Here is a 22,404-nt window from a genome sequence, read left to right on the forward strand (position 1 = left end):
TGCACGGCGTGACTCCAACCCAGTGTGAGTCAAACCCTCTGCACATTGTCCACTTATTTTCTTATCACTGAACAACATTGCAGAAAAGCACACAGCTTTGTTAATCTGCTTCCTTTCAAGTTAATAACCAAAGTTTCAGCCAACCCTGGGTTGTAACTGTGAACCTGGTTAGCTCGATCGTCTGTTCCTCCCCGTACCTGTCCCCAGCACACTCCCCTCATACACAAGTGTCCAATCTGGGAAAATAGAAGCAAGAGAGAACCTTCTTGTTCTCTGCCCCCAGCCTCTACTTTCCACTTCCCATTATAAATTTATGTGGTCTGATGCAAGGCTGTGTGCTCAGCATGCGCTGTAGATTTCATTCCTTTCCACCTCCCCAGACTCTGCTCTTCAAATCCTCCCCTCTCCTGGGTCATCAGGCTTTCCTCTTGTCATATTATTTCTACCACCATATAAGTATCCTGTTTCTCACTTAAAAATGAGCAGTCTTGCCGTCTGCACCTCCCCATACACCTTCTGTCCACGCCTCCATTTTGATTTGCTTGGCAAGACTGCTAGAAAGGAGCTGTTTAGATTTCCCTTAGAACGCCATCAAAACTGCTTGTCAAGGTCACAGTGCCCTCTGTGATTTTAAAGTTAATTATAAATTCTCAACCATCTACTTACTTGACCTGCCGGAAGCTTCTGAAATTGCTACTGACCCCTTCATGCTCAGGGGCCATGCTTTTCTTTTTTTCCTTCAAAAATTTTTATTTTGTTATGAGGAAACAACTTCCTCCTGGTCTTCCTCCTTTCAGATTTTTCTGTTTCTTTTCAGTTTTCTCTGCTGCTACTTCATTGCGGTGCATGAGTCTCAGTCCTCAGATTATTTCTGCTACATTATGAGTTTGAAGCCAGTCTGTGCTACCTAACACTTTTTAAAAAAATATTTATTTATTTATCATTCATTCATTCATTTATATACAGTGTTCTGCCTACATGCCAGAAGAGGGCACCAGATTGAATTATATATGGTTGTGAGGTACTATGTAGTTGCTGGGAATTGAACCCAGGACCTCTGGAAGAGCAACCAGTGCTCTTAACCTCTGAGCCATCTCTCCAGCCCCACTACATGACACTCTTTAAAAAAAAAAAAAAAAAGATTGTGTGATAGCAAGCTGAATCCTGTAGCTGGGAGACTTTAAATATGGTCCTTTGTGGAAAACTTTTAATCTTTAGTTTAATCCTGGCATGAACTCTGTGACATGCATATATAATGAGTTGGATACAATTCCCTACTTGATGCCGCCTCTTGAATTCATCATAGATGTCTTAAACTTAGTGTGACCTAATCTGGATCCTTCATCTTACCTACTACTCAGAAAGCCTTGGCATCCTTTTCTAGCACCAAGTGCTAATCGCCCCACCCCATACTGGCACAGATGACAAGACCTTGAATCTGAAGCATCTACTTCTCTCTTCCTGCTCACCTAATCCTCGTCACCTGATTTTAACTTTGTTTGACCATAGTGTGATCCAAGCCAGCACTATCTTTTGTCTGAATGACTGTGATTGCCTCCTAACACTTCCTGATTCTCCCCTTGCTCTCCCCCGTGTGTCTGGAAGACAGCAATGGTTGTCTTCAACCTCATCCAGATCATTTCCTCCTCTCCCCAGGGGCTGTGCCACTCAGTCTAAAGTCCTTGAGGTTCCAATGGCCTCTGCTGCTCTTTTCCCTGTCCAGCAAACAGTCCACAGCTACCTCATTCCTAACCCTTCACTTACCAGCTCTTCCTCAGCAGTCTATCCTCTCCATTCCTTGAGAATGCCTCATTCTTCTGACTTGCAATTTCTTCTTTCTGAAATACTCAGCAATCCAGATATTCTTGTGACCTACTTCCTCATCTCCTCCAGGGCACTGTTCAATATCTCTGCCCGTGATGGTGCTGTTTCGAGTTTGCTGAATCTTTCTTCTGTCTCTGTGCTCCATCTCCAATCCTCAGGCACCACCTCTGGTCCCCAAGCACTTCCTCCTAAACAATAGACATAAAATAATAGTCAATAGTTTGTAGGACCTATTCATTTACTTTATTTATTATATCTCTACTTCCATTTGGAATGCAAACTCCTTGGAAATACGAAATAATATGCAAAAACATTTCTGTGCCCAAAGATTGTCTGAGATATGTATGTATTGAATGAATTTTTAGTAAATGAATGGAAATTCCTTTTCACAGAGAGCGAGGCAGGTTGCAAAGCATAAGGCCCAAATCATGCATCAATAAGCTATGCTACTGGGGTGCTAAATGGGCAACCTCACTTTCTATGCACCTTGTTCAGAGCTTTCTCTTCCAATCCCCCCACATGGTTTACCAAGTATCTTCATGCTTGATAGATAGAGTAGACTCAGCCTACCTAGAACTCTAGCTAATGGCAAAATTCTAGTGGTTTTCAAAGGGAGAGGAGTTCTTTTCCAATACAACTTGGGAAACAATGGGCTCATCTCTCCATTTTATAGATTCAGAGACTGATTCTTAACAGATGTGGCTAGACGTTAGTCAGATAAAGGAGATTGCCTTTGCAGGTAGTTGGAACAGCATGTGTAGTACCATGGTAGTATACAGTTGCCTCGTTAGTTCTCTATCACTGGAGAATGGGTTTTACAGTGGTAGTCTGAGGTAAGAAATAGAGGCAATATGGTAGAGGGCTGTAGGACCATGCCAAGCACCTAGAGAAGGCATCTCTTTGGTTGAGGTTAGTTTTAGATTTCATATCTCCATGCACTGTGAAGAGGACTCAACCGGGGCCCAGATCCAGGTAAACAAAGAAGACTAGACTAGTAATGCCGTGAGATGTGCCCAAGTGAGAAACACTCGGAAGAAACGTGAAGATGGACAGTAAGAAAGTATAGAGCCAGGGCAGGGCAATGCTGGGAGTGGCTACCAGTATCCTAGGATCAGAAAACAGGGATGATACTGCTGGGCTAGTAGGGGGAACTATACACAGGCATCTGATGGGCATGCCTTCAGGTCACTGTTTCGAACACTGACTTTGAGATGCCCTAGGGAAACCCAAGTTGGTAAAAACAAGTCTACAAATCGAAAGGGCAGCAAAGAGGAGTGCTCCTGGACCACACTAGGAGTAGGAAGAAGTGAGTCCAGACTCACCAAAGCAACCAAGAACCAAAAGCTGGAATAATAGAAGACAACTAAGGGAATTTAATGTGGATGAAGGAAGGGGATGACATGTAAAGACCTTGGGAGATTGTAGGCTAAGAAAGAGTAGAAAAAGAAAGATTGACCTACGGAAATGTGGCAACCTTTTAAAGCGCAAGGCTCAGCAACTCCAGTGAGTAGCACAAATGTGTCCACAATGTGCTTTTGTATCCCCTTTAGACAAACTGAAATGGTTTTTAAAACAAAATTTCAATACAAATGAAATTCAAATTTTATTGTGTATACATGAAAGTTTCCGGGAAGCTGGTCTAATCTATTTATTGACATAATTTACATATTTGTACATTTGTTTACATACAGCTACTCTGACATTACCACAGAATTGGGTGGTCGCAACAACTATCTTATGCCTTGTAAGAGTCTAAACTATTCACTATTTGGCTTATTGCAGAAAGACCTGGGTGACCTCTGCTTTATAATACAACCCTCAAAAAGGCAGAGGAAGGGGGGAGGTCCCAGAAAATGGGCAAAGGTGGTGTCAGAGGTGTGCAAGGGGAGCTTATCCTTGGATTACAAAGGATGTTTGAGCCTAGGAAACCAGAGGAAAGGCTGAAAAGATTGCACAAACACAGTCAGGTTTGTAAGTGTTGGAGGAGAAAAAGGAGGAGGGTCCCTCCCCCACCTCACCCCCAAGTAAGGTGTTGAACTGTCATTGATCATGTCATTGTAGAGGACAAAAACTGTCCTGTTCATCTCCGCCTTCCCATCGCCTTCAGCACATGGACTTTCTTTCAGCCACTCTCACTAAATATTTAATTGAATCCCAGGTGAAACTCTATTACAAGCACATTCCTAGAAACCTCTACCCTCAGGGCCTTGCATTTAATTCTCTTACTATCTAGGTCCACATTTATTAAAGTTTGATGTTATGTTTAGAGGTATGAAGAAAATGGAAGCTGGCTTCTTATTTAGTTAATTTTCAGTTCACTAGATGGAGCAAATATAGTCAGAGAGAGTTAATAGTCTTATTAAAATTGGCCATTTTTTTTTTCAGTGTGAATGGTTTTATAAATCATTAAGGGTTTAGGAAACAGGTAATATTGAAATATAAAGCATTAGTGCAGTTTCTCTTTAAAAATCATTGACAATGTAAAAAAAAAAAAATTAACACAAGAAGAGTTGCAGACTTAAGAGGGGAACCAAACACCTGGTATAGAGCAAGAGGCAGGAGAAACCTCACTCGTTTTCCTTGGGCCACACAGAACTCACTCTTCAAGTGTGAATTGTAAGACCCCTGGGATGGCATTGCTCATTCACCGGAGCACTAATTAGTGTCTTACACTCATGTGTAAATATATTGCCAGTCTGGATCTTAAAAATAGCTGTTGAGTTTTCTGAAAGTGTCGCGAGTACTCTGAATGACCTGCTTGAGGCTTACCTTGTGTCTCGGCATACAGATTTCCAAAAGACTTTACATAACTGTTGAACAATTTCTTCTGCCTCCAGGAAGGATTATGTCTTAAACCACCCATTTAAAATGGATATTCACAGCAGAAACTATCTAGGAAAGAAATCCATCATCATCATTTAACAAAAAGGAAGTTTCCACATAAAATGATTGAGTTTGTAAGATACAAACACAAAATTACGTGAATATGTATAGATTCACCTCAATTTCCCAGACAACCACAATGCTTATTTCCTTAAAAAGTAAGTATTATGTATTCACCTGAAAGTGCCAGTGACTTAAGTATTTCTCATCTGTGGTGAGTTTGTAAATTAATTTCACAGTCAGTTATTTGGTGTCTATCATTCTCCCCAGCAAATCTTTTTATCTTCAAGGGAGTTGGCCCTGGATGACCTATAATGATATTTGTCTTAGCAAACCTTTCTTCATCATTAATCTGCTTGTAGACATAGATTGCTGAAAAGGATCCTCTAAAGCAGTGGTTGTCAACCTATGGGTCACGACCCTCTGGCAAACCTCTGTCTTCAAAAATGTTTACATTACGATTCTTAACAGTAGCAAAATTATAGTTATGAAGCAGCAACAAAAATAATTTTATGGTTGAGGGTCACCACAACATGAGGAAATGTATTAAAGGGTTGCAGCATTTGGAAGATTGAGAACCACTGCTCTGAAGTGACTGATAATAGAGTTTCAGTTCCTTGTGGCAGAGAATGTGTCCATAAACTACATAATAGTAGCCTACCATACTACATAATAGTAGCCAGGCACATTTCCACACTTCCATGTCTTAGCCTGTAATCTACAAACTCCTATGACTCTTCTACAGTTCAGCAAGATCTTGCAGTAAAGAGATCTGTTAGAGATGGTAGGGGACAAAGGTGGGGGGACAGGGAGCGGGGGAGAGAGAGATAACAGTTACATCTAAAAATGTATGCAATCTAACTAAGCTAAAAGATCTGTGACAAAGAACAAATAGAAAATATTAATTCTGCATACCATCTTCTTGTTCTGTTTGTGCATAGTGCAGCAAAAATGTTCATAATAATATTTAAAATGGACAGTCTACTTTTTAAAACCAACCCAAGATCAAAGTCTCCAAGTGGGTTCTATTACTTGTCTTCAGAGTCTCATAAACTCTCTTATTATTTTGCCTGGAAGTGTCCCCCAACTCAATGGTGCCATGATGGACCTTTCACCTAAAACTATTCCAAAGTGGGACTATAGATGTTAAGTGGGATATTACAAAGTTTACTCTATCGGAAGAAAAACTACACACTCTTGTCTCTAAAGCTACATTTAACAAGTCTGCTGGTGGCTTCTGTAGTGTAGGATGGAGCAGTTATTACTCCCACTAGCATTCAAGTCAACCACAGTGTTATAAACTGTCGGAGCCCCATGTTAGGGTCCAGCCCGGACCTATCGAAGGGTCCCTTGAAGGGAGGAGTGAGGAACTGAGAAATGTTAGATAGGAAATATAGAAGTAGATGAAGAAAAAAATGATAGAGACACAGGATAGCTTTGGGAGGGCTCTGAGTCAACACCCAGCAGCCTTCAGTTTATTTCTAATGGGCTTTTTATACACTAACAAGGGAAGAGGCGAAAGACCTCCTCCTTTCAAGATCAAAGTACAATGTACAACCAAGTGTAGACCCTTCAAAACAATTAGTAACTATGCTCCATGGCAAAGCATCTTGTGATTAGGCCTTGAAGCATAACACACCCGGTAACCATTCCTTTGCACCCTATTATGCAGCCTTGGAGAGCAACATAAACTCTGACTCTCTGACTTTGAATCAAACCACAAGTAGGAATCATTGTGGGCTCCCACAATAAGCACCATGGGATAATTCTCTGTCCATCACTCTCTCTCTCTCTGCTTTGTCCTATAATGTTCTGTAGCTCAGCTGAGCTTTACACCATTCTCTGTCTGCCTGGAAGCCGCTTGGCTCATCCTGAGGACTTCTGTCTCTCCCCATCCCAGACAGCATCCACCAGGACTACAGAAAGAATAACAGCAAATAATATAGCATTTGATACCCAATAGAGCTGCCTGTTTCAAATCCTTGTGACTTTTGGTGAGAAAGAAACACAGAGATAGCTCCTTCAGAAAGCAGGGTCAAATATTTCCATATAAAATTGTTAGGTTCTCCATCACATAGTCAGTTAGATTTTTTTTTTCTGATTATGTGCTTGGTTAAGCAGTTACTTCTTTAATCATTTGTCTTTAATCTTTCAAAAAATTAGATCTACTTAGTTTATGTTTATGTGTATGGATGTTTTGCCTACATGTATGTATTTGAGCCATGTGTGTGCCTGGTGTCTGTAAAGGTCAGAAGAGGGGGTCAGATTCCATGCAATTAGAGTTGCGGATGGTCGTGAACTGCCATATGGGTGCTAGGAATCGAACCCTGGTTCTCTGCAATTGTAACAAGTGTTCTTAACTGCTGAGCCAACTGTCCAGTCACATTGTTTTTAATCTTTAGGCCTGTTTATTTCAATAGTATTCATGATGATGTTTGTTTCACTTAAGCTTACACTAGAAAGGCACACAGTGCTACCATTCTTTTATTTAGTTAAAGTTGTCATCCAGTTTCACATAGTATATTTAGGGACAGGAAACATGCCTTTAAGTACTGTATATGTGTCTCTCTTAAAGCAAATACTGTAATTCCTTATCCCAGTGAGAATTTCTACCTGTCAAATTCTGTATTGAAAGAAGCTTTGTTTCCTGTAGTTGTTAAAAAGAAACTAACACTGATGAAAAGAACGTTGGTTGCGATTGGGAAGTGATCACTTGTAATCCCTGTGCCTTGCTTCTGACTGGGAAGCTCAGTCAATATCCAAGTGGCCCTTCTACCCTGAAGGACTACTTAAGAACAGAAGTAAATGTTTAAACCTCAAGAGAAAGTGTAAACCCTTTGAAAGATGGGGTAAATTCATGTTGGGAAGCGTAAACTCTGTAAAACACTATGAAATGGGGCTCCTTAAGAGACAATGGTGGGCAACCCTTTTTTTAAAATCATCTCCAAGAAAAGCTTTTACTTTTCTAATTCTGTAACCATTTTTTTCTGTGTTCTAGATATTCTTCAAAAAGTGATTTCAACTTTAGCTGTTTATTCACTGGGTCCAAAATAGACTGTTCATTTAGATTTCACTCTCTTTGCAAACACCCTCAAATCATATTTACTCCTACACATTATTTTCTATGATCTTAATGCCAATGTTTACAAAATCATTGTAATTGATGCCACAGTGGAATGTCTGTTGTTCCAGAAAATTTTCTCTAGAGCTGGACGTTTTAATATATTCTATAGCACACTCTGTCCTTTGCTTCCAGAGAAAAGAATCACAGTATGAATAAAAAGAGTTCTGTTGTAGAACGTCCTCTCCTCTCTTGTTTTTGGATCCAGCTCTTACAGATTTGCAGGAGGAGGGGATTCTCCTCAATACCACTAGACTCCATGGAAACTGATTCCCAGTGAATCTGAAACACCGCTCTTCTCCATGTAATAGTTACCAATGGTTTTATTTAACATATGCGATAAACTTAAAGCACGCTTCCATTGACAGAAATACTAATGTTCATTGAGTGACTTATGTATTGGCAGATGTGTTGCTGTGAAATGTGTGAAGGCCTGTTAGAAAAGCTGAAATACCCCAAGATGTGTGCATATCTCCGCTCAACACCCCGTGTCTCCAAAGAGATTGCTAGGATATGATGCATGCAAAGTCACAGCGACGGATCACGGGCTTGGGAACAGGTTGAAGCACATCTTTTCCTTATTTGAAAAAAAAAAAAAAGAAGAAGAAAGGGGGAAAGATGTTGACAGTAAGATTGGTAATGACGACTAGAGCCTGAGAAAAAGGTCCAAGAAATTTTATCAGCAGGAAAATTTTTTGACAAGGCTGAAAATGTGTTACCAGCTGTGGAGTGGCTGAAGGAAGGGGAAAGCGGATGTCTTTCCTTTCCGGTGCCATCTTTGCAACCCTGGTGTTGGGAGGAGCAAGTGTTTGCAATGTTTCCAGCATTTCATCTGTTTTATTTAGACAAGTTTGGGAAACCCAAACAGGAAGTCAGTGTTATACAATTCTGTCCTCTCAGCAACCTGAAGTTTTACCAGCAGTATCCAATATCCTAAAGACATCTGTTTCGATGTTTGTGTGTGCATTTTGTTTGTTTCAAAATAGAAATTCCCAAGAACTTATTACTCAGTTTTCAGCACCTCTAATAGGCAAGTCTCAAGATGGGTTCTAAGGTTGTGAAACAAGTCAGGCAGGGCTCTTCACATAGACAACCCTGCTTCTGGGTGTTTCTAGAAATACAAATGCATTTGCATAATGTACAGAGGAAGAACTCAACTAACGAAAGAAGAAATCATGAGAAAATACGACCAGAAAATGTGATTAATCAGATGACCAGACATCTTACATTGACGACTGTACTGCCCTCTGACATGGGACTTCTAGGGTCTCCGTCTTATTTATAGACGAAGATAGATTGAGCAATACACATTTTTTTTAAAGAATTATTTATTTATTATATATACAGTGTTCTGCCTGCATGTATATCTGCAGGCCAGAAGAGGGCACCAGATCTCATTACAGATGGTTGTGAGCCACCATGTGGTTGCTGGGAATTGAACTCAGGACCTCTGGAAGAACAGCCAGTGCTCTTTACCGCTGCGCCATCTCTCCAGCCCGAGCAATCCATATTTTAAAATGGCCCTCATTCTGTTGCTTGGGAAGCATCCCCCAACTATACTGCATTGGTTGGTTCTTTTTCAGTATCACTTAGTAACTTTAACAGAACTCACTGCCGGTAATGTACAGCTTCAGAAGGCTTCAGCATCAGAGCTCCCTGGGATAGCAAGAAAGGAAGTGCTGCCTCAGGAACTTCCACCTCCACAGCACTCTCCAAGCATAAAGGAGCCTTGGCAGGGAGACACTATTTTTTTTTCCCCAATTAGGTGTTTTTACCCCAGGTCTTTTCGTGTTTTTACAGCTGTTAAATTGTAACTGGAACTACATAATGTCCAGCTATAGATTATTCTAAATTCTCAAGCTCTCCTTCTCACTTAAATAAGTATCATACTCTCCAGGTGCCCTGGCCATTTCCTTGCAGCTTTCTTTTTGTGAAGGTACAACTTCTCTCTCTTCCACAGGCAGATCAACTACTTTATTGTCATGTGGCCCCACAGCCATCAGGAGTGGCAGTCACTGACTTCTTTGTATCCCACATCCCGTCACCCTTTTCATCCCTTGAAACTCTGGGAAAGGAAAAGGCCTGGTGGGCACTAAGCTGCTTTGCAACACCTGTGAGGTGAATTTAGCAAAACACCCCTGATGTTTGGTTACTTGTAGAAAATGTTAAGGAGGAATACCCATCAATCAAAAGCAATCAGGTTTATAGGGAGCCTAGTAGACAAAAATATTAAGCTTCAAATCTAGCTTAAGGGTGGAGTGTTGGTGTCCGGGGTCAATTTCTTTCATTTCTAAAAGCTTAAATTCACAGCAATTGAAACCCTTTAAAGGCACATTCTGATTTTTAAATTCTTTTCTTACTAAGATAATTTTAGTCTAACTTCAACAAAATAACAATTTGAATATTGTTTCATTTTATATTGCATTATTAACAATTAAACTAGAAAAGCATAGAAAAAGTCCAAGTAGAAAAAACCCAAAACCATACATTGCTTCATTCCAAGAGATCACTGTTTTTTAAAAAATTGATTTGGATTTGATTTTTTTCACTTAGTTTATGCCTACATATTTAAAACACAGTGATCCCTCAGTATTAATGGAATACTCTGGGACCTAACTTTTGACAGCAGTATGTGGAATACTGTAGAACCTTGCATAAAATGGTGTTATATTTGCACAGGACCAGCGTGCATACTCCTATACATACTAGATCATTTCTAGATTTCTTATAATACCTAATACAATATGATGCTATGCAAATAGTATTTAGGGAGCAATTACAAGGAAAAGAACCTGTCCAAGTTCAGTCCAAATGGATTTTTCCCTAAGTGTCTCTGTGTTTTGTAGGCTTCTGTACATGTGGACCAGTGGGTACAGAGAACCAATTGTACTGAGACCACAGTGTGTATATTGTTTTGTGCTCGTTCATAATCACTAATTCTTTTATGTTTCTCTCAAGTTTTCTTTTATGCACACTAGTTGCAATAATATCTATTATACTTATGATAATTTTTGACATCAATTTTTCCTCTATAAACATTTTTGTTATTTACATACTCATGGCTGTGGTTTTAATAGTTATCTGATACTCTACAGTATGGAGAATATATTTTAAATATACTTTCATGTTTCCAATTTTTACCTATTATAAATGTGGTGTATTCAAATATCCTTGTATTTAAAACTACGTTCTTCTTGTCCATTAAATTTTGCTGCTGTTCCTTGATTAAATCTTGCTGTCCCTTGATTCCAAGATTTCTAAACTATCATAATTGGACTGATAAATGTAAGCATAGGCTTCCACAGGTCAAAGTTGTAGTGTATAAATATAATATAACAAATTTATTAGACTGTGAGTGGCCATGAACAGTAGCAATTATAAAGCCTAATATCATCTTACTCATTTTTATTACACATTCCATAGATCATCATCGGGAATTAAAGAGGTAAAGATGGCCAACAAGCAGTAATAATATCCATGGTGGTCAGCTAAATTCATCAAGGTACAACATACAACATGCTCTTCTAGGATGTTTCACTTCAGCTTTCGTGTTCTATACATGTGACTTTATATTTCCGTATAAAATCTAGGAATCACAAATGAAGAAGTTATAATTGTCTTCCTGAGACTGCTTCAGTTTAGTCACTGTGATTATCTCGAGTTGCATCCATTTTCCAATAACCGACATAATTTTGTCTTTATGGCAAAAATAATCCATTGTATATGCAGCACATTTGTTTTCTAATCATTCCTCCCCCTAGTCTAGTCCCATGGCACAGCCTTTGTGAATAGTACTGTAATAATAACATTGACAGCAACTATTTCTGTGATGCACTGATGTAGAATCCTTCGGGTAAATATCCAGGAGTGGTACAGGAATGACATGCAGTAGGTCTATTTTTAGGTTTTTGAGGGATCTCTATGCTGAGTGCTCAAGGAGCTAGACTAGTTTACATTTCCATCAGTAATATATGAGGGTTCCCTCTTGCCAATGTCTTCATCAGGATTTATTGTTAAAATGAACACATTTTATCAGTTTTGTTTATAAGGGCATTGGTTTTCTTCAATGTCTTGTTGGTTTTCCAAATTAATATAAGTGAAAAAAGAAATCTGTGGTTTAGACAGACTTCCTAAATTAAATACCACATGATCTAACATTAAGGAACAGACATATTCCTTACCCATATGTAGCATATTTGTGGCTCTAACAGACACACCCCAGTATCAGAAGGCTGCATAATTTCTTTCCCCCATAAATAAAACCAAGAGCCAAATACACTTGGATTGTAGTTTCATGTAATGGTGCTCTCTGATAAAAATAGACATGAATAATGAATACTAAATAGGAACCTGCCTATATGAACAAGAAAGAAAATGCATGCTTCATACCAAGCAGCCTGCCACTAGCTTTAGTAGCCAGGGAAGTAAGCTCATTAATACAGTTGCCTAAAGGAGAAATCTAATTTACCCCTTGTATTTATTCAGGTTGTAAGTTAATATAAAGCATGGAAGTGGATTTCTTGATCAGGAGCATGGTTTTAATCTGCCTAAGCTACTTTTATATAATAGTGTCTTGTATAGTCATCACAGTTACGTTTAATTTATGCCATTCTAGATTTGATGCATTGTGGAAAAGGCAGCCTTTCATTGTTTATTCTTAATCTTTCATAAAGTCACTAGGAGAAAGTCCACATTCTTAACAGTTAGCTATGGTGGAACCAATTGGTGTCTCAGGAATATATTTTGTCTGCAAGCTTCCCCTGCCATGTCTGTGCACTGAGAGACCAAGATGGTGTGTTCCACCCCTTATAATCCTGTCCTCTTGCCTGATGCATGGAAATGGCTGAAGTATAGCACTGAAGAGCTCTACATCTGAGTCTCTTCTATTTTTAACCTTGGGTAACGGTATCATCATTTTTATTCCCTAAATTAAAAACCTGGATATAGAGTTTTCTTTCCTTCATCCCCAGTTTGAGTGTCTGCCAATTTGCTCATTGCCCAGTCTTTTTCTCTACCCTGAGACCACCACCCTATTCATTCAGAGCTTTATATCTTTTCTTCTGAAGTAATTTAACCATTTCCCAGGTTCTTTCTCCAATTCTTTCTTTGAAAACTTTCCAGATCTTCTTAAAAACAGCTATCTTGTATGGTGCAGACTGTTGCTAAGAGGAGTTCCAAGAATCTCAATTGCAAATGCTTGGTCCGACCAGGTTGAAGGTCTTTTAGACTGGCTTCCTCAGTGTTCCTCACAAGTGCATCAGCCGTTCCTCACAATTATGTCACCTCTTCTGCAAAGGCCATCATGAGAAGATACCATGCCTAGAGCCAGGCTAGAACAGAACTTAGATTTCCTTGACTGACTGAGCTACTTACCTAGCCTGGGCCTCAGTTATGCCAACTATAAAAAAGAGAGGCTTAAGAAAACTCCTTCATAGACTTGCTTCAGTGGTGTATGTGAATTAATTATTGATTATAAAGCCTTTTGGTCTGCATTTGGTAACTACTAGGTGATTTTAGATAATATTGTCCACTCTTGTCTTTATGTTCTTACACATTCTTCAATTACAAAATATCTTCATCATCCCATCATCCTTCTACTAACTCTTTACATCTGTTTCTGTATGTAGATGGCAAACCACATAGGTAACTGCTACACTGTTTATCTCTCTTAACATGTCAGAACATAAAACTCAGTTCCAAATATTGATAGACAGTGAATATAAAATAGATGCTGCCATTACATCTGCATCTGCTTATATATTTGCATCAATGACTCCATATATACAATATACCAGGACTGTTTCTGTATGTATCCATTATAATTAAAAAAAAGATTTATTTGATTGCCCAAGTATTTATGGGTTTATGGTAATGAAAACACATACACACACACACATACACAAAACAACAACAAAACCCAACAACAACAACAAATCTCTCTTTCTCTTAGTCTTGACTCCAAGGAAGTTTTGTGGCATCTTTAGTTATGGTATACAAACCCTGTTGACATGAAAAATCCATCCATTCTAGTCCATTGTTCCTTTTATTTTCTTTTAACTGTTCAGTTCATGGTTGATTTTTAGGTTGTACCATTTAATTCCATATTTTACTTTGTCCCAAGTTAGGCATCTAATTCAGCCTAAGAAGAGATTACTATAGCCATTGCTGATGGCCACTATGACATGAGTGTATCTTTTGTGTTCCTGGGAGGTTTGCTTCATTTGGTCTTTTCTCTTAACAAATGTTGTTTTCTAATGCCTTTGTGGGAATAGAAGGAAGGGTCGGGGGAAATCTGGACACTTCATTCTTTGGGTCACTTTGCATGTGATTTTCTTTGCAGTCAGGTTCAGATGATTTATGTTCGTATTGTAGCCTCTGTAGTAGTAGTTATAGAGCAATTCCAGACATTTAAATGGTGTCCTTCAGAGTGTCCATTCACTGGCTGCTAAATTTAACATCTGCTACTTTTATAGTCTAATGTGCAAATAGAATGAAAAACCACATGGATAAAAAAACTACATTTCTTTGCTTTGACCGGTAGCAGTGGGTGGGATATGTGTTAGCCAGTATTTCTGTAAGTATGTTGAGCCTAACTTTTCATTATCAAAATTACATTTTTCTTTTCTGCCCAACCAGAATGTATTCTTTTCCCTTCGTTAGCCCCTCCCCGGATGATGAAATCATACATAAGAAAATAACATAAATGCTGTCATGTGTGTCCTTTATTCAAGAGAGGTTGTTTCCACCTCCCAAACATGTTAATAATATTTGACATTACACATTTTCACATTATTTGATAGTTGACACTCTGAGGGCAGCACAAATCAAAATATGTGAAAATTACTGAACATGATAAAGCTAGCTTAATTAATGTTCTCTAGTCTGGTTGGGACCTGTAGCTTAGCCATTGGACCATTAGCTTTTGAAGCCATAAATGAGAGAGATCAGAGGCTAGTTTATCTCACCAGGTTTAAGATTCCATCTTGCTGCCTCCCAGACTCTCTTCTCCTCTTACCTCAGTTATCATCCTTAGTTCAAGCTCACTGTTTCTACCCACATGTTGCTGCTGTGACAGTACTCTATGGAGCTAGCTACTCAATGACAACACTGTCTTCTTTGCCTGTTATTCTGACCTCACAGCATTACATATAGAATCAGAAATATTCTCCTCTCAAGCTTCTTGCTGCTCAAAGGGGCCACCATCTTTCTTCTTTTGTCTTAACTTTTGAACACTTGCTTACATCTCCCATCTCACCAAGTCAACTCAAGTTTCCTGTTAACGTAGTTTATAAGGCTTTGTCCTTGTCTCTCTGTATTCTCCAAAGTGACATTTATGCAATCATTCCTTTTCTCCCAGAGAGCCTATGGGGGGCTTTTCAATCATGGCAGACTTGGGGTAACCAATTCCCTTACATAGCGGCTCAAGGGACTTGGAGTGTTTCAAGTTGAAGCTACTGGTTTTTTTTTTTTTTTTGGTTTTTTTTTTTAGGATCTATCCTTTCAATGTTCAGAATAACACCTTTGCAGACTACTGAAAAGAATTCAGCAGAGGCAGCATTAAGGGAAGGTAAAAGAGTTAGGCTGTACTTTTTCACTAAAGAATAGTGAAGAATTTGCATCTTATATATACATAACTTTATTATGAAAGATTTGCTTTTTCTTTTAGATTATGAAATCCAAAAGAAAATTTTTCAATGGGCTACTTGATGAATTATTTTATATTACACCAATATTTTTCTGATTTTAATAGGGAATGTCAACATAAAGAAATTATACTGATTTGACATAAAGTACATACTAAATTGATAAGATGTTTAAAACTGAAACAATGTCCCCATGTCCCCACCTTTCTATCATATTCTCTATAGCAGTTTTCTTATTTAGTTTTTTTTAAAGTAGAGAGACTCTGATCTTTTTGAGAATAGTTAATATTTCACTTATATATCCCTAGCAACTATCTCAGAGCATGAGACATGGTAACTTCCAATGAATGTTTGTTGAATTGGACTCATTTATTCCTGGATTTTAAAGCTGATGTGGTGGACTTACTAACTTCCCAGAGTAGGCTGGGCGGGGATGAAGGGCAACTCCATCAAGGGAGAAATCAACACGAGTTACTGGGTAAACGCCAGATAATACCTCCTTGAAACACAGACACTCAGGGCAGTAAGTCTTCCTGTTCAGTGGATCATCCTTTGAACAAAAGTCTATGCCTGTGTTACTTCAGAAGCCAGAAAGCAAACGTCTCATATTCTCTTTGATAATCTTTGCATACTTGAAGTATATGAAAGTATGAAACTAAATGATTCTATGATGTCAGTTTGCCTTCAGAGGAAAGTTAATATAATAAGAATTAGTAGCTACCTTTTCCAGTTCACAACTCTTAATATCATCAATTAAGACATCTCTCTAATCTTGGCTGATGAAGGTGTTACGTAAACAGGAGCACTGTTGTTCCTTGTGTGATGTGAGAACCTCTGCTGGAGTTCTCTTGCCGTGTTGCAGACAGAGAATTCCAGAATTTTGAGTGGAATGATACGCCTATTTTGTAATTTGTTTTCATCATGAGGCAAGTTCCTAAGGTTTCAAATTACTTCTTAAATGTCTTCCATTTTTTTATATATTAGACAAAGATGATCTCTTTCTCAAAATCCTATTTGTATTTGATATAAAAATAATTTATTAAAATTATTGTAAGCAGTTATTAAAATTTTATAGCCTATGTTTTCTTACTCTTAATATTAATTGCCAATGCTTGGTTAAGTCCAAATTGGAGAGTTGAAACAAGAAGTATTACTATGCATTTCAAGACTGGCTCACCAAAAAGGTATTGTTTCCTGGTTCACAGACTTGGGGATTAAGGTATCACATGCTACAATAACTTACTAAGGTCATTTAAGTCATTAGTAACTTGGATTATTGCTATTGTGTGATCTATTCTTCCTCTTTCTAGTTCTCTCTGGCTATAGCATCTACCTTTAATTTCTTTTTGTCCACATAAATGATTTTATCAGGCTTTTACATTTAACATATTGTGTTGCTAGTCTTCCTATCAGAGAGTCTTCTTTTTTCTAGGCATTTGTTTCTAGTTATTTTTATATTGATATCACTTACTCTTTAGTTCTTACATAATTATTTCTTTTCATACCTATACACAACATTCACATAGATATGGATTTTTCCCTCCTCCCTCCTGCTCTCCGACCCCCAGAGCCACCAAAGGAACTCTGAAGGAATTTGATTTTTGACAGGTTTCCTCCTTCCACGTGGCAGCCATTTTATGTTCCGAAGGGAAGCAGTAAGGGCAAAAATGGCCGCCTTTTGTTTGTTTCCGGGTACACTGGCATGGTGAGGTCATCCAAGGTATTCACCAAAAACTGGGGACCTCTCAGAAGCCAGCCGGGGTTCGATACAACAGGAAACTTTGGTTTGCATCTTTATTTACGGCCCAAGGTTCTGTATCTTTAGTGCAGTTCTCATTGTAGAGGGAAGATGAACATGGGTGGTGTTGAGCAAACGCTGGAAATGGGGGCGGCCCTTAGTGTGTATCTCGGTATGTCTTTCATGCTAAGAAAACCCTATTCTTTAAGCCATGGAACATTCCAAATCAATGATAGTCCTTCAAACAACGTAAAGAGAAATGTTAAAAATTGTCTTATTTAAGTACTTCTTAATCGCACTCATTTATTCTGCATTATTTTTTAAGTTTAGCTGACAAAATGTTTACATTGTAATTCTTTTTTAAAATAGTAAGAGTTTATTGATTGAAGGTTGATGTATGTGTATATTGATAAACATATGAATGTATGTATGTGTACTTTCATTCTTTTTAAAATCCAGGACTGACATTTTTATAAGGGCCATTGCAATGCACTGCATATCTATATACTTGTGCATGAAATTTATTTTTCTGATTATGTTATGATGCTTCTGGCTTTTCCTTCTGTGATCTTCGTTGAATTTTCATGTATTTGCCATAACATGATTACTGAAATTTGTGAGCAAAAAGCTTTCAAATACCAATTCAAGGCAGGCAGACTATCATCAAAATAGCCCATAAAATATATGGAATGTTTAATCAAACTCCAGTAATTAAGTAGGTTTTTGTTTGTTTGTTTGTTTGTTTAAAGATCCATAATTGATTTTCAAATTTTGAGAATTTATGTTTGGAAAGATAGTGTGATTGTGTTCAGACATACATAGTTCACATGGATTAAAACAGTATCTAAGTAGCTAAAGGTTCCCGTAATGTAGAGCCGTCATCTCTAGAAGTACTTGTTAGCACTTCAGATAAGGTAAACCATATGCTGTGCTGAGGTGAGCTGTCGAAAATAAATTCCTGCGATTTCAAGAATTAGTGTGAACCCTCTGTTCTTTAATTTGAGGTCTCCATTGTTCATTGTAGTCAGCTGCTCTAGGAATGTGTCATCTTTTGAGAAGATAAATTAATCACCTACCTCATTTATATACTTCAAGAAAAAGAGTCAAACCCTCCTGTCCTCCTTATCAGAAAGGATTGGTTTTTCTATTTTTATTCACATATAGTATCTTTTAGTGAGGAGGATTTTACTGGAGGAAATTGAGAGGGAAGCAGCACCCAGCCTTTTAGTGGGGGTTGGCGGGACCAAGAAAAGAAACAGTTGCAATTAAAAGGTTAAAATGTATTGTAAGTTGGTTCGTTAGAACAGGGCTCTTCAGTAATATTTATCAAACACTACTTTCAGAAACATAAGGTAGGAAAAGGCTTGAGCAAGTTTCCTCCCCATAAACTCTTATTCAACCTCCAATTAGCATAAAATCTAGCTCCCCCCCCCTTTTTTTTTAAATGGCTGTGGCAACATTTTCAATTATAATAAAACCTTGGGTAGGGATTTCCCCAAACCGTGCTCGTTCATGTCTTAGGGCAGTTCCCTGATCTGTTATTTCTTCCTCCTAGTAGAGTCTGCTGATAAAAATACCCACAGACACAGTGAAGTCAGGGCACGCCTGGCTTTCTCTGACAACTCCATGTGATCACATACAGGCAGCCTCACCGAGGCTGAGGCCGTGCAGCAAGCAGTAGGTAATGAGTCTTTGTGCGGGAGAAGCTCTTGTCTTGGAACAATAAAGCATATGGTACCAGCAATAAAACACGGCGGGGCTGGGGAATGTAAGAAGATGCCACTGAACCAGGAAGAACGATGCCTTCCGTAATGCTGACACGTACTATATAATGATAATCAATTGATTTTGGATTCTAATGAATAAAGAGTGCCAGGATTCGTCTACAGCTATTTGAACAGGTCGGTGATTTTTATAAATCCCCCCCCAACACTTCCTTGTATTTGATTGCATTTAAATTAGGTTGGGCTAATGTGTGTTTTGCCTTAAACAACAACTTTACAAGGTATTTGTAATGTGTAATAAGAAGGATGCACTTGAATTGAGCCAGCAAGATTGAATTTGATGTAGTCCAATATAACAGAAATGCTGATATTATATTAAACTGAAAAGTTATTTATTCTATTCAAAGATGTAAAGATTAGAAAAAATTCATTTAATAATTTCTAATACTTTAGCTATGCAGAAATATATAAAGCAGAATGGCTAATAAATAGCTGGTATAAAAAAGCTTTACTTTTTATATTAAAAAATTCTGTATTGCCTTAGTTTGTATTTCTTATAGAAGAGGAATCACTCAGAATTTGCTAGTGTTTTTCAGTATACTGCAAGATATTTATGTAAAATGTATAATTTTTAAAATAAATTTTAAAAGAAAAATTTTAAATAATGTTAAAGATATATATATATATATATTTATATTTAGTAATATGCCCTTCCTAATATTTATTTGCTTTTTATAAAACCTTTTGTATAATGAAAACCTTTTATATAATAGATGTTTGTTATGAATATATGAAGAAAAACAAATTAACTTAATTTTAAAAACAGGATTGGATTAACCAGTATTCCCACTGGTTCAGAAAAGGAAATTTATGTTTTTTGGGTATTTATAAAATACCTGCACACATAATGTTTATCTGGAAAATAACTAGCTCTTGGGTTTAAGGGTAATAGAGAAGTTTGTATTTCAAATAGACAGATTGCCATGTGTACCAATCCGAGGCCAGGAGCAATCCTAACAGATAACAGCTCAGCGCTCAAAATCATTGGAAAAGACAAGCACTACTGTGAGGTGACTCTTCGGATTGAAATACGCAGTTTTAACTTTGCTCTACGTTTTTACTGCTGTATCGTTTAAAGGCATCCTGGGACCTAAATTCTTTACAATTAATTTTTGGGTACCATTTAGGATGATGATCTCTAAGATGCTTGGGCACATTTTATTGACATTTTTCAGAATTACTAAAGTGACAGCATCTATGTGTATAGTGCTTAATGTAAATTGATGTCTGTAAATGTTGTTTAAACCGCCATAACAGAAACACCCCATATGTCTGATTATGCATGCGATACATATTACACTTAAAAAAAAAAAAAAAAGAGCTATGTCTCCAAAACAAGAGAAGTTAATGACAATTTAAAATTGGCCTTCCAAACGTATTTAAATGAAGTATTTGACTATTTGGGTTTCCTTGGTTACCAGAGTCGCTGCAGACAGCTTCTTATGGTGGCGAGACGGTAAACAAGTAGCTTAAGACTGAAACAGCCGCTAAAATCTTTCATCCATTAACGGACCTAGGGGGTGTGATGTTGACAGCCTGGTGAAGCATGTCCACTCCCCATTGCGGGTTCCGGTGCTCCGGGATGCAGGTACCCTGGTTGAACTGCTGTTCCACAATTCCTTACCCAGCATTCCGCTTTGGCTGCTGGAGCCTTGCCTGCGCCTTATGCAAATGAGACCAGCACAGGCTTTGACTGCAGAAGAGGAGGGGGCAGAAGGGAGTTCAAAGGTCACGGGGCTGGCTGAAAGCTGGATCAGTTGCCTGGAAAAAAAAATGTATCCTGGGTTTCTGCAGCCCTGCTTTGCAGCTGTGAAAGGAAGTGCGCTTTATTTCTGAAGATTTTACAGCGTGTGCCGGAGTCATTTAAAGCGCATGCAGGTACGATGACATTTCGCGATGCGCCTGATTTTATTTCTGTTAAAGACACTGATGGTGATTGGTTATTTAAATTCACTGTAGCAATTGGCAGGATGCTGCTGGTTTCCAGGCACCCCTTGCTAGTTTCTTCTTATTATTATCATTATTCTTTTTCACTCCTAGCGTTTCTCTATTTGGGGTTTTTTGTTGTGATGGAATATTTCATGAGAGAAACAGTTGTTGGGCTTGGGTCTCTGAATAATTCTGCCTTTTGGGTATGTGTTTATTTTGGAGAGCTATCTGGTTGAAATATCTAGATAAATATTAACACTTAAAACTTTCAGTGTTTTTTTTTTTAATTTTTAAGGAAATATATTTTAAATAAGAACTGAGTTCTAGTCAGCCTAAGATTTTTGTGAGCTATGTGGAATTAAATAATGGAGTTCTTTTGTTCACAGCTGAAAAACACCGTAAGGATAATTTTAAGAAGTTATGTTTTTATTTTAAGGCAGGGTTTAGTTTTGAGAAATTTCACTTTCTGTTGCATTGTTAATAATATTACTAAAGAAGTGATTACTTATTTGGGGTTTAAATTCCTTCGATCCCTTTCATTTTTCTAATTGTTGTTAAATTTCATTGGACTTTTCAAACAACATTACATACATTTAACACATTCAACTTCCTATGTCTTTTCCTTTCAGTTCAATCAGGATCCTAAGGGAATCCTCATAAATGTCGTAGCAGGACGAAGCCTCCCTCCCCCCACATACACTAACATCACACTTTTGTAAAATGTGTGATTACATCATAGTAAATCTGCCCACACCAAACAAGTGTGTATTCACATTTCTTGTTCACGCTGCTTTTTAATTTTCACACCATTTTTTTTAAAAGTAAACCTAAAACAGCACAATCCAACTATGTTCATCCACTTCATTAAAAAATATAAATGTATCAGCTCAACGGTTGCAATGTTGATGAGAAAAGAATGTTATTTTCATTTGCATATACTGTGTATCTGTCTGTATTACAGGGTGTGTGTGTGTGTGTGTGTGTGTTGGAAACGATGCAAAATAGGCATTTATCCATGAAATTACTGCTTTATGTATCCATATTTATGTAAGAAGTTTTAAAATGAAATTTATAAAGCTTACGTGTAAGGAGCTAGTACATATTTAGGAAGACAATTATTTTCTTTGCATTTAGAACGAAGTTAATTTTATTACAAGGATTAAAATGGGCTAGTGTGGCAACAGTATCTTTCATCTAAAATGAGGAGCTTTTGAGTGGAGCAGACCAAAACAGGAGCGCGTGGACATTTAATCAGTGAAGGACAGTTACTTCAAATATTTATGAAATTCACTTTTTAGTGGTTATTCATTGCCACATTCTCACTCTTTATCACTCATTGGGGGACATTATGACATTTATCCAGGACACTGAGTTGAGTTTCTGAAATGGAATTCATGTTTTTGTTTTTAAAAGTGCAAAAATTGCAGGGTATTTTTGGAATGCTTCTTCTTGTGAAACTTTCAATGGCTTAAGCTACAAGAA

At 37.8% G+C, this 22,404-nt stretch overlaps 1 protein-coding gene across 4 annotated transcripts in view; it reads left to right on the forward strand.

The window, feature by feature from the left end:
• Nucleotides 1-22,404, forward strand: part of Csrnp3 (cysteine and serine rich nuclear protein 3) — a 201,606-nt gene that overhangs the window by 75,306 nt on the left and 103,896 nt on the right. Inside the window, exon 1 of one of the 4 annotated variants that reach the window (XM_028883624.2) lies at nucleotides 17,941-19,110. The exons of 2 other annotated variants lie outside the window; for them this stretch is intronic. The gene's annotated coding sequence lies outside the window, so the exon portion shown is untranslated. Of the gene's footprint in view, nucleotides 1-17,940; nucleotides 19,111-19,766; nucleotides 20,872-22,404 lie in introns of those variants that run through there. One more of the 4 variants, XM_028882946.1, reaches the window with a different exon arrangement.

The sequence above is a fragment of the Peromyscus leucopus genome, chromosome 4 (genome assembly GCF_004664715.2).
Source record: "Peromyscus leucopus breed LL Stock chromosome 4, UCI_PerLeu_2.1, whole genome shotgun sequence".
NCBI lineage: Eukaryota > Metazoa > Chordata > Mammalia > Rodentia > Cricetidae > Peromyscus > Peromyscus leucopus.